The following is a 12,632-nucleotide window of genomic DNA, read 5'->3' as shown; positions in this document are numbered from 1 at the left end:
AAAAAAAAAAAAAAAAAAAAAAAAAAAAACTCTTAAAAACTTTAATGCATTTTTCCCACTTATACCTTTACATGATCTTATGACATAAATACTATACTTTTATTATCTTCATGTTCTTAATCACTACTATGCTTTTATTTTTATTTTGAGACAGAGTCTTGCTTTGATGCCCAGGCTAGAGTGCAGTGGCATGATTTCAGCTCACTGCAATTTCTGCTTCCTGTGCTTAAGTGATTCTCCTGCTTCATCCTCCTGAGTAGACGGGATTACAGGCATCCGCCACCACGCCCGGCTAATTTTTGTATTTTTAGTAGAGACGGGGTTTCACCATGTTGGCTAGGCTGGTCTTGAACTCCTGACCTCAAGTGATCCACCCGCCTTGGCCTTCCAAAGTGCTGGGATTACAGGAATGAGCCACTTCGCCCAGCCCCTTGTACTCTTTACTTTGTGATTTGTGTGTAGATTTTTAAAGAACCTGGGTCCTTAAAAATTCAAATAGTATAATTATCTTCCTTGTATATTCCTAAAAGCCTTCATTCAATAATATGTGGTTTCAGAAACTATTGTGCATACAAATTAATATAAAGGGTACTGCTAAAAATAGATTCCTGTGTGCTGCTTCCAGATATTCTGATTCAGGAAATCTGGATCAAAGTCTAGGAATCTGCATTTTTAAAGCAAGCCTCTAAAATAATTGTGATGTAGGTGACAGTTGAACTATGCTTTGGGAAACACTGCCTTTGATTATGAATGGTATTACGGTAGGGCTGTAACTAAAACAAATCTTCATGTGTCCATCTCATTTAATTGGCTCCATGTAGCAACAGATATAACACTGGGGTTTCTATCACCCTTGGCTAAGAACTAAACCCTGCTCATTCACTTATTTATTTATATATTCTGCAGCAAGGAGAGGTAGCCCTGGGGCCTGTCTGTTAAAAGCCCTTAGAAAAGAGGCTATTATACTAAAAAAAATTTTTTTTCTTTCTCCTAACCTGAAACATCTCTGTGCAAAGTTTGGTGAAGGCTGTACAATTTGACATGTTAGCCCTGGTGATTCTGCAGTTCTTCAAAGGAGAGGGCTGAGAAGCAGCTGTTATTTTTTTCCACCTTTTGAAATGCACAATGCAGGGGGCAGGGTAAGGGAGGAGAGTCAAGGGACTGAGCTGGAGTTAGTAAACAAGCTTTGAAGCACAATAAGAAAGCATATTGGCAGGGGAGAAATCAAGGGCTATGTCATACCACAGCATCCTCTGAAGACAGCAGCAGTCGCTCCTGGGTCTTCTCTATTTTTGGGGAAATAACAACAACAAAACGGTACTGGCAAACTGTCTCTCCGCTAACATCTGAAGGTTTGTCTGAAAATATTCTGAAAAGCAGTTCACATCGGAGAAGCAAGAGAATGAAGGGCAAGTCTTGAAGGCAAAAAAGAAATTAGGGCAAAAAACTCAGCAAGTACCTCAAATAGCCCAGAGGAAGTTGCAGGGACTTAGCGGAAAGCTCCATTTAATCTGTGGCCCAGCTAACATAGCCTAGAGGACACTTTCAATGTACTTTTTTTTTTTTTTTGGTAACAAGCCTAGCTTTTGAGGTTGTGATGAGCCCTTCCAGCTCCTAGAATCAGCGATGGTTCTTTGAAGAATTTTTTCCCTGCTTAACTTCTGGGGACGGATTAACTAAAACCCCCAACTGGGAAATTAGGGAACTCCAAAGCTGCTCCGTGTGTTTAAAAAAACTACATTTGACTCAATATGGTCAGGGCAAAAACCCTTCCTTTTCTAGGTTACTTTCTCCTCCCACTGCTTCTCTCACCTCATCTGGATGGCCTCAGAGAATATTTTAAGGTTGACAGGAAAATGTTACAGAATGATCAAAAGTAAAGCGAGCCCTAGAAATGGTTGCATAATTTTCCTTTTCATTATAAAAATACTTTTTTCAATTGAATAAAAAACATGAAATTTTATTGTTGGACTGAACCTTACAGGTCATCTGGTTCAATTTGTTCATTTTATAGAAGAGAATATTAAGGCACAGAATGTTTAACTGACATTTCCAAGGTCACAGGGCTCATCTTAGACTCAATATGTTTGTCTGACTGCTAGTTTAATGTTACCTCACAACTGCTTTCATAATCACTTTTTTTGAGACAGGGTTTCATTCTGTTGGCCAGGCTGGAGTGCAGTAGTGCAATTATAGCTCACTGCAGCCTGAAACTCTTGCGCTCAAGGGATCCTCCCACCTCAGTCTGTAGCTGGAACTATAGGCAAAGGCCATCATGCCTGGCTAATTTTTTAATTTTTTTTTTTTCTTGTGGAGACGGTCTCGCTATGTTGCTGAGGCTGGTCTTGAACTTCTGGCCTCAAGTGAGTCTCCCACCTTGGCCACCTAAAGGGTTGTGGGTATAACCACTTTTGTCAAGTAGGTTTGCCTGTCCATTTAGTACTCAACTACTATGGTAACAGTTTTTTTGGGGGGAGGTGTGGGGGGTGGTTTGGCATATGGTACATATTTCTCTGAGCTTTGAAAATAACTAATTTCCTTCAAAAAAAAAAAAAAAAAGAGACTCACCTCAATCTTATTACGAAAGTAAACATTCAAAAACCCCAACACACCCTAGAGCAAACTCTCAATGCTCCAGGTACTGATTATCCAGTTTCCTTTATTCTCTCTTCTGTGGACCACGTACTTGGATATTTACATTAGTCAGTAGCTCTATAAAAAGTCTGATACTACATATGTTGTTGGACTGCGTGGCAGTTTCCTGATCTCTAGATTGTAGCTATGGTGCTGTCTTCTCAAACTTAGTATTCCAGTGGTCATCAGAGGCTGTAGCTTCTTTGGTGAGTTAGTTCAGTAGTGTTCTGAGAGTCATTCCTAGAGGCCCCACCTATAGCCTGCTCCTTCAGCTATTCAAATGATTTTGTAAGCACCTAATTTTCTATATGAAATTCCCTTTCTGCTTAAAATATCAAGAGTGGTTTCTATTTCCTTCTAAACCCTGAAAGATACAAGCATTAAGAAGCTAATTAGAACACAACTCAGTAAGTATTATTAAAAAAAGTATGAACGGGCCAGGTGTGGTGGCTCATGCCTGTAATCCCAGCACTTTGGGAGGCCAAGGCAGGTGGATACGAGGTCAGGAGATTGAGACCATCCTGGCTAACACAGTGAAACCCCGTCTCTACTAAAAGTACAAAAAATTAGCTGGGTGTGGTGGCAGGTACCTGTAGTCCCAGCTACTTGGGAGGCTGAGGCAGAAGAATGGCGTGAACTTGGGAGGTGGAGCTTGCAGTGAGCCGAGATCATGCCACTGCACTCCAGCCTGGGCCACAGAGCGAGACTCCGTCTCAAAAAAAAAAAAAAAAAAAGTATGAATGGGGAAGAGTAGGAGCATAGAACAGGGAACTTGGAAAAATTACTCCAGAGGTAACATTTAAGTTGGAATTGAAGGTGGAATAGGAATATGCTAAGCAGAAAGGCATTGGGAAAGGGAGGGAACAAGTGCATTTCAGGAAACGAGATGTGCTGAGGTATGGTTATTAAAGTCCACAACGTATTAGAAAGATGGTGAGTTCACCATGGCTAGACTATGAATAGGATGGGGAGAGATGAGGCTGTAGCAATCATAAAATACAGTGGGGTTAAGAGTGCTGCCTTTAGGGGTAGCAGACATGACTCCAATTCTGGTTTCCCCATATAGTAACTAAACAACTCTGGTCAAATCTTGTAAGTTTGAGGACCTTCAGCTTCCTTATTTATCAAGGAAGGACTCGTATCTTTACTTGTAGGGACAGTATCCACTTTATTAAGATTATGTGGAATTAAATGTGACACGCATATAAAGTACATTGTATAGTACTTGGTGCATACAAAGTGCTCATGAGCCTTTGCTATTACTCTTTTATTTATTTATTTATTTTTTTAGCCAGAGCCTCACTCTGTTACCCATGCTGGAGTGCAATGGTATGAACATAGCTCACTGTAGCTTCTAACTCCTGGGGTCAAGCCATCCTCCCGCCTCAGCCTTCCAAGTAGCTGGGACTACAGGTACTTGACACTATGCTTGGCTAAATTTTTTTTTAAATTTTTAGTAGAGACAAGTCTCTTTGTGTTGCCCAGGTTGGTCATGAACTCCTGGGCTCAAGTGATTCTCCTGCCTCAGCTTCTCAAAGTGTTGGGATTACCAACATGAGCCACCATGCCCGGCCTGCTATTTACTATTACTGGGTAAATTAAGAACAAATTAAATATCATGAAAGTTGTGCTGTGGCAGGTGGAAGATAAACTGAATGAGGAAAACCTAGTGGCTAAAAGACTGGCTGCTGCAATACTTCGAGCGAAGGTGATCATCTGAAATAGAGTAGTGGTGATGGAGATGCAAAGAACTGGTTGGCTTCGGAAGTCATCTTTGGTATTTAAATGCCAGGATTTGGTGGCTAATTGAATGTGAGGGAATTCTGAAAAGACTGAGAGAACAGTAATGTCATTAATCTGGATTAGTCATGTACAAGGAAGGGCAAGTCTAGGTGACAGCTGAAGCTCTAAGTGCCTTCAAGTCCAAGGCCCCTTTGAGGAAAATGGCTCCAAGTAATTCTCTTTTTTTGAGGCTGATCTCACTCTGTCGCCCAGGTTGGAATGCAGTCGCATGATCTCAGCTCCACCGCAACTTCCGCCTCCTGGGTTCAAGTGATTTTCCTGTCTCAGCCTCTCGAGTAGCTGGGATTATAGGCGAGCACCATCATGCCTGGCTAATTTTTGCTTTTTTTTTTTTGAGACAGAGTCTCGCTGTGTCCCCCAGGTTGGGATGCAGTGGCGCGATCTCAGCTCACTGCAAGCTCCGCCTCCTGGGTTCACGCCATTCTCCTGCCTCAGCCTCCCGAGTAGCTGGGACTACAGGCGCCCGCCAACACGCCCGGCTAATTTTTTGTATTTTTAGTAGAAACGGGGTTTCACCGTGTTAGCCAAGATGTTCTCGATCTCCTGACCTCGTGATCCACCCATCTCGGCCTCCCAAAGTGCTGGGATTACAGGCGTGAGCCACCACGCCCAGCCAATTTTTGCACTTTTTAGTAGAGACGGGGTTTCACCATGTTGGCCAGGCTGGTCTCGAACTCCTGACCTCAAGTGGTCCACCTGCCTCGGCCTCCCAAAGTGTTGGGATTACAGGCGTGAGCCACTGCGCCCAGTGCCCCAGCTAATTCTTTCATGAACAACATTGATATGACCACTATCACAAGCATCACAAGCAACAATCTGCTACTGTTGAACGCTTCAGGGAGCAGGACTAAAACGGACCACTGGTCCTGCAAATAGAGGATTGAGTGGTGATGATGGTAATAGGGTGGCCAGATTGCAATGGATTAAGGAGTAAGTGGGAATTTAAGACCAGGTATAGACAACTCTTTCGAAAATCTTGGCACCGAAGTCGTAATTGCTTCAGTGGGAGTGTGAAGGAGTTTATGTATTTGGTCAGAATGCACACTAAAGACTAAATTTCCCATCCTCTTCTAGCTAGCTATCTTAAATCAGTTCTGAATTAAGTTCTGCTAATCAGATGCACTAGTGTTTCACGTAGATTCTGAAGCCAGCAGGGGTTAAGACGGGGTGCAGGGCATCCATTTAGGGATGCTGACAGTGGCAGAGGTGGTATGCTTCTTGGAGTAGCAGCTGCAATGGCAGCTTCCTAACTATTGTAGAAGCTTCTTGAATGTAGTAGAAGCTTCCTAAATGTAGTAGAAGCGGTAGCACCTCCTTTAGCAGTTTTTTTTTTTTTTTTTTTTTTGAGACGGAGTTTCACTCTGTCGTACAGGCTGGAGTGCAGCTCACTGCAACCTCCACCTCCTGGGTTCAAGCGATTCTCGTGTCTCAGCCTCCTGAGTAGCTGGGATTACAGGAACCCACCACCACGCCTGGATAATTTTTGTGCATTTTTAGTAGAGACGGGGCTTCACCGTGTTGGTCAGGCTGGTCTTGAACTCCTGACCTCAGGTGATCCACTTGCCTTGGCCTCCCAAAGTGCTGGGATTACAGGCGTGAGCCACCGCGCCTGGCCTGATCGGCAGTTTCTTTTTTGAGGCAGGATCTCACTCTCTCTGCCCAGGCTGGAGTGCAATAGTAAGATCTCGGCTTACTGCAACCTCCGTCTCCTGAGCTCAAGCAATCCTTCCATTTCAGCCTCTTGAGTAGCTGGGACTGCAGGTGCGTGCCACCATACCTCAGCTAATTTTTGTATTTTTAGTGGAGACAGAGTTTCACTATGTTGCCCAGGCTGGTCTCCAACTCCTGGGCTCAAGCAATTTGCCCACCTTGGCCTCCCAAAGTGCTGGTATTACAGGTGTGAGCCACCACGACTGGCCTCCCTTAGCAGTCTTTAGGAATAATTTCTGGAAGTCCAGTCTAGAGTTTGTTTCTTCAGCCTTCCCCAGAATTCTGTGATCCATCCATTTAATGCCCTAGTAATAAGTCCTTTACTGCTTAATCTAGCTAGAATGGATTCTGTTCTCTGCAACCAAACCCTGATTAATATGGAGAACAGAGTATATATTTTAAAAAATTAACATAAACATTTTCATAGCTGAAAGAGTTAAGGAAAGAGTAGAGTTAATTTAAAGAGAAGAGGGCTGGGTATGGTGGCTCACGCCTGTGATCCCAACACTCTGGGAGGCTGAGATGGGAGGATCACATGAGGCCAGGAGTTTGAGACCAGCCTGGGCAACATAATGAGATCCCATCTCTACCAAAAAAAAACAAACAAAAAAAAAAAAAAAAAAAGAAAGAAAGACCAGTCATGGAAGGTAAGGTGGGAAAATTGCTTGAGCCCAGGAGTTTGAGGTTGCAGTGAAGTATGATAGCACCCCTACACTCCAGCCTGGGTGACAGAGTGTGGCCCTATTTCAAAGAAAAAAAAGATAAAGAGGAGAGAGGAATTGGCTTACGGAAGACATTGGAGGATAGGAGAAGCTCAGTGTAGTAGACTGCCTTTAAGACAGCCCCCCATTGATTCTTGCCTCCTGGTATTCATGTTCCTGTAAAGTCCCCTCCCACAATGAAAAGGGCTCACCAGTGTAACCAAAAGCATTTTGTGGAAATGATGTAGTGTGACTTCTGAAGTTAGGTCATAAAAGAATTTACAGCTTCCACCTTGCTCTTAAATTGCCCACCATGGGGGAAGTCTGTTGACATGTTGTAAGGATACTCGCAGGCTTTGTAGAGTCCCACGTGGGGAGCAACTGAGGCCTTGAATTGCCAGGCATGTAAGTGAGCCATTTAAGAAGCAAATCATCCCACCTCAGTCAAGTCTTCAGAAATGGCAGCCCTTGATGACTCTTTCTGTTTTTTTTAGGTAGTCTCGCTCTGTCGCCCAGGCTGGAGTGCAGTGGTATGATCTCAGTTCACTGCAACCTCCACCTCCTGGGTTCAAGCAATTCTTCTGCCTCAGCATCCCAAGTGGCTGGGATTACAGGTGCATGCCACTATCCCTGGCCAGTTTTTGTATTTTTAGTAGAGACGGGGTCTCGCCATGTTGGCCAGGCTAGTCTCAAACTCCTGACCTCAAGTGATCTGCCCGCTTTGGCCTCCCAAAGTGCTGGGATGCGCGATTACAGGTGTGAGCCACTGTGCCCAGCCCTGGCTGACTCTTGACTGCATCTACATGAAAGACCCCAAACCAGGATTACTCAGCTAAGTAACTCCCAAATTCCTTATCCACAGACATTATGAGAGTAATGTTTATTATTGTTTTAATACACTATGTTTTGTGGAAATTGGTTATGTAGCAATAGATAATACAATGTGATGTAGTACAAAGTACACAGACAAAGTTAGCCTTGTAGAGGAAGTATACTTTTTATTTTTTTATTTTTTGAGACAGAGTCTTGCTCTGTTGCCCAGGCTGGAGTGCAGTGGCGCCATCTTGGCTCACTGCAACCTCTGCCTCCCAGGTTCAAGTGATTCTCCTGCCTCAACATCCCAAATAGCTGGGATTACAGGCATGCACCACCATGCCTGGCTATTTTTTTGTATTTTTAGTAGAGATGGGGTCTCACTATGTTGGCCAGGCTGGTCTCGAACTGCTGACCTCAAGTGATCCGCCTGCCTTGGCCTCCCAAAGTGCTAGAATTACAGGCGTGAGCAACCGTGCCCAGCCAGAAGTATACTTCTGAGATAAAGGAAAAAGAGGTGCTGTAAGAGTTAAAGAGTAAGTTAAGGTCAATGACCAGTACCTTCTCAAGGAAATCAAGACTAGGTGTGGTGGCTCATGCCTGTAATCCCAGTCCTTTGGGAGGCTGAGTTTGAGAATCATTTGAGGTCAGGAGTTTGAGACCAGCCTGGGCAATATAGTAAGACCACATCTCTAAAAATTCTTTTTAAAAAGTAGCTGAATGTGGTGGCACACACCTGTAGCTCTAGCTACTTGGGAGGACGGCTTGAGCCCAGGAATTCAAAAAAGTTGGAGGTAAAGTCAGTGTCATCTGCTGATAGTGGAGGATGGAAAGTAGGGACTACGAAGTTGAGAATAGTAAAAGGGCTGCAACAGTCACCAGGTAAATCTGAAAGTCAAACAGGAATGAGTGCCCGAGTTTAGACATCTGTATCTGCAGTGGAGTTAGGTGGCATAGTTATATGATTTTCTGTAAGTATGCTTGATAACCTAGCAGGAATAGAGTAAAAGATGGTGGGCTTCACTCAACTTGGGAATTGGTAAAGCAGAGGCAGAACAATAGCAGGGGTTAAGGATGCTGGTTTAGGCTACTGAAGTAATAGATCATGGAGTCTAAACTGGCAGACGTGCAAATGAGTTCAGGAGGAAACTCATAGCCTGAGAGAATGAGAAGTTGAGTGTAGAATCAATATTTAGGGAAGAATGGTACAAAAGCAGTAAATTAGAAATCAGAAGTCCCAGGTTATGGTCACAGCTGACTACTAACAAGCTGTGCATGGATCAAATTTTCAGGGCCTGTTTTTTTTTTTTTTCCCTCCTGAGTTAAAATACATAAAATGCTAAGAACAGTAACTTGCCTACAGTAAGAACTTTGCAACTCTTTTAACAATTATTCTTAAGTGTTTTAAAATTACATAGTATTTAATACACACTTGCGAAGAATAAACACCAAGAAACTCACCATCCAACTTACCAACAGACTACTACTAATACCCTGTGTTTCTTCCTGGTCCCCTCATCCTGGCCTCTTCCCTAGGGATTACCACTATATTGAACTTTGTGTTTATCGTTCTATTTCCTTTTAAAAAACTGTTATGTTTCACACTTGTATAGGGCCTGTTTCTTCATGTGTAAGATGAAGCTTTGGATCAGGTACTCTCTAAGCTCCCTTTCGGTTTGAGACGGAGTCTGGCTCTGTCGCCCAGGCTGGAGTGCAGTGGTGCGATCTCGGCTCACTGCAAGCTCTGCCTCCTGGGTTCACACCATTATCCTGCCTCAGTCTCCCGAGTAGCTGGGACTACAGGTGCCTGCCACCACGCCCAGCTAATTTTTTGTATTTTTAGTAGAGACAGGGTTTCACCATGTTAGCCAGGATGGTCTCGATCTCCTGATCTTGTGATCCGCCCGCCTCGGCCTCCCAAAGTGCTGGGATTACAGGTGTGAGCCACTGCATTTTTTAAAGACAGAGTCTTGCTGTGTTGCCCAGGCTGGAGTGCAGTGGTGCGATCTCAGCTCACTGTAATCTTCAACTCCTGGGTTTCAGCAATTCTCCTGCCTCAGCCTTCCGAGTAGCTGGGATTACAGGCGTGCACCACCACGGCTAATTTTTGTATTTTTAGTAGAGACAGGGTTTCGCCATGTGGGCCAAGCTGGTCTCAAACTCCTAACCTCAAGTGATCCACCTGCCTCAGACTCCCAAAGTGCTGGGATTACAGGCATGAGCCACCATGCCCAGCCCCTTTCAGCTCTATATGGGATACAATAGGTGGATATCAAATTTACATACCTAGTGGGAGCCATGTGAATGCTTATTTTTGCAGGGTTTTATAAAGCTAAAACAGACTCCTTTGTCGAAATCTGCAGTTCAACAAAAGGTTATCTCAGTGGAGCTTTTAATTTGAAGAACAAGACTTTCAATTCCTTTCAATTTGCATCTCTACTATAAAGATCTACTCTAGAGAAAACCAACACAAGGAGCTAAATCTAAGCCCCGGACCCTGTCCAATGAAAACATACGATTTTCTGTAACTATGCTTGATAACCTAGAAGGAATAGAGTAAAACATGGTGGGCTTCACTTAACTTGGGAATTGGTAAAGCAGAGGCAGTGGAACAATAGGGACGGGGGTCAAGGGGATTCAGGATGCTGGTCTGAGGCAATAGAACTGAAACAGACAAACTTGAAAAAACTTAACTTTATTTCAGTGACAAGTATTTTAATAAAAATTAAGAGGCATGGTTGGGTTCATAAGCAGTGGTTTTCAATAAACCTGATTTCCTCCTTACATATATAAAAAAACTAAACTTGTCTTCTACAGGTTTCCTCAAAGTCTCTTACACTATTTTAGTTTCATATAAATCAGTCTTTAAGGTAAATACAAATGCAAATCTGTTGACCAAATAGCTGTTCTTTGGGTTACTGTTTAGGATGCTGTTCTTCCTAGCTACAAACAATCCTGTATTTCATTTTTGTCTGACCTGTTAACAAGTTTATGAGTTAAATGAGTTGGATCAGGCAGTGAATTGCTGTGTAAAAGGCAAATGCCCTGTTCATACACAGGTTTGCATTTATCAGACCTTAGTGTGGCTGGAATGGAAAGTCAGCTGAGGGGTAGTATGAGGTAACGGGTTAGGGTGTTTTCAGTGATCTCTGAAGAGGCCAACACTGTAAAGTAGGATGTAAATATGTTCTGAACCTTAACAGTATCAGGAAGACAGTGGTCAAAAGAATAAGCAGTTGTTACAGTATTTTTGCATGAAATTTCGGTAGTTTTTCCTTATTCTACCATTGAACTGGCACATGAAAATGTGTATTTTCTTAGATGTCTCTTCTTTCTAAGGCCAGTCCAGTTTTAATCATTTAAAATACAGTATATAAATTGCTTTAATTTTTACAACTTGCTTCTTTAAAAATGGTAAAAATAAGTATAATGTTATCTCCTCAGTTTTTGCCGATTTTGGAGTTTAATATGAATTGTGAAAAGTACAACTAAAGGAATACAAGAATGCCAGTATAGTATATACTGTACATTTTGTCTGAGAGACAAACACAAGCAGCTACTGTTCTGTCTCACCAATGAAAGGGCATTATTTGAAATTAAGTCCAAATACTCTCCTTGTTTAGCTCAGGTACAACTACCAGGAGAGCTAAGGATCATTTATCACCTACATTTGTTTTTTCCTGGTGAGAGCATTTGCAAATCACAATGGCACTTGTAGAACCCCTATGGAGAAAGGCAATCTTCCAAAAAGCAAATCTTCTCCTTGGGTAGAGTGTGGAAACCCTGGAGGAGACTAAAATGCAGGACTCAAAGCTTAGATCTCTCTGGGCTAAGATTTTGAAATACCTCTGCATTTAACCTTTAACCATAACACTTGACTTTAGCTGAAACTGAGGCAGAATATTCAACTGTTTACCTTCCATTGTTCACATTCCAAAGGAAGGGTATCCTCTGAAAAGGAAGGTCCCAAAGATGAGCAAGCTTCCCCTCCCAAGAACCATTTCTTTTTTTTTTCTTTTTTTTTTTAGATGGGAGTCTCACTCTGTCGCCCAGGCTGGAGTGCAGTGGCATAATCTAGGCTCATTGCAATCTCTGCCTCCTGGGTTCAAGCGATTCTACTTTCTCAGCCTCCCAAGTAGCTGGGATTACAGGTGCCCGCCACCACACTCGGCTAATTGTTTTGTAGTTTTAGTATAGACGGGGTTTTGCCATGTTGGCCAGGCTGGTCTCGAACTCCTGACCTCAAGTGATCCACCCGCCTTGGCCTCCCAAAGTGCTGGGATTACAGGTATGAGCCACTGCGTCTGGCCTAAGAACTGTTTCTTTTTACTAGTTTTTGGGAATCTCCAAAAATTTCCAGCCAACTAAATCTAGACTAGTGAATCCTAGGCCTTAAAAGCTTGTGACCAATTTGGTGGCTTTAATCATTAGTTTACTAAAGAAACAGAACTGGCTGGGCGCGGTGGCTCAATCCTGTAATCTCAGCACTTTGGGAGGCCGAGGTGGGTTGATCATGAGGTTAGGAGATCGAGACCATCCTGGCCAACATGGTGAAATCCTGTCTCTACTAAAAATACAAAAATTAGCCAAGTATGGTAGCGTGTGCCTGTAGTCCCAGCTACTCAGGAGGCTGAGGCAGGAGAATCGCTTGAACCAGGGAGTTGGAGGTTGCAGTGAGCCGAGATCGCGCTCCAGCCTGGAGACAGAGCAAGACTCCGTCTCAAAAAGAAAAAAAAAAAAGAAACAGAACTATTTTGTGAGCTAACAAAATCAACACAGGCAGGCATTCTCCTGTAGTGAGTGCCACTCACACTCCAAAAGGTCAGATGTTTTGTGATTATGTCCTAGTAGTCATGAGCAAAGAGATGTCCTCCTAAAATAACAAAATATTTTTCATGAATGATAGATGTTAGCTTACCTTGACCCTTTAAATATTTAAGAAGCACAAAGTAACTAATTTTTTTTTCCTTT

Source organism: Hylobates moloch, unplaced genomic scaffold (assembly GCF_009828535.3).
Source record: "Hylobates moloch isolate HMO894 unplaced genomic scaffold, HMol_V3 SCAFFOLD_13, whole genome shotgun sequence".
Taxonomy (NCBI): domain Eukaryota; kingdom Metazoa; phylum Chordata; class Mammalia; order Primates; family Hylobatidae; genus Hylobates; species Hylobates moloch.
The sequence above is the reverse complement of the archived record's forward strand: the minus strand, read 5'-3'. Positions refer to the sequence as shown.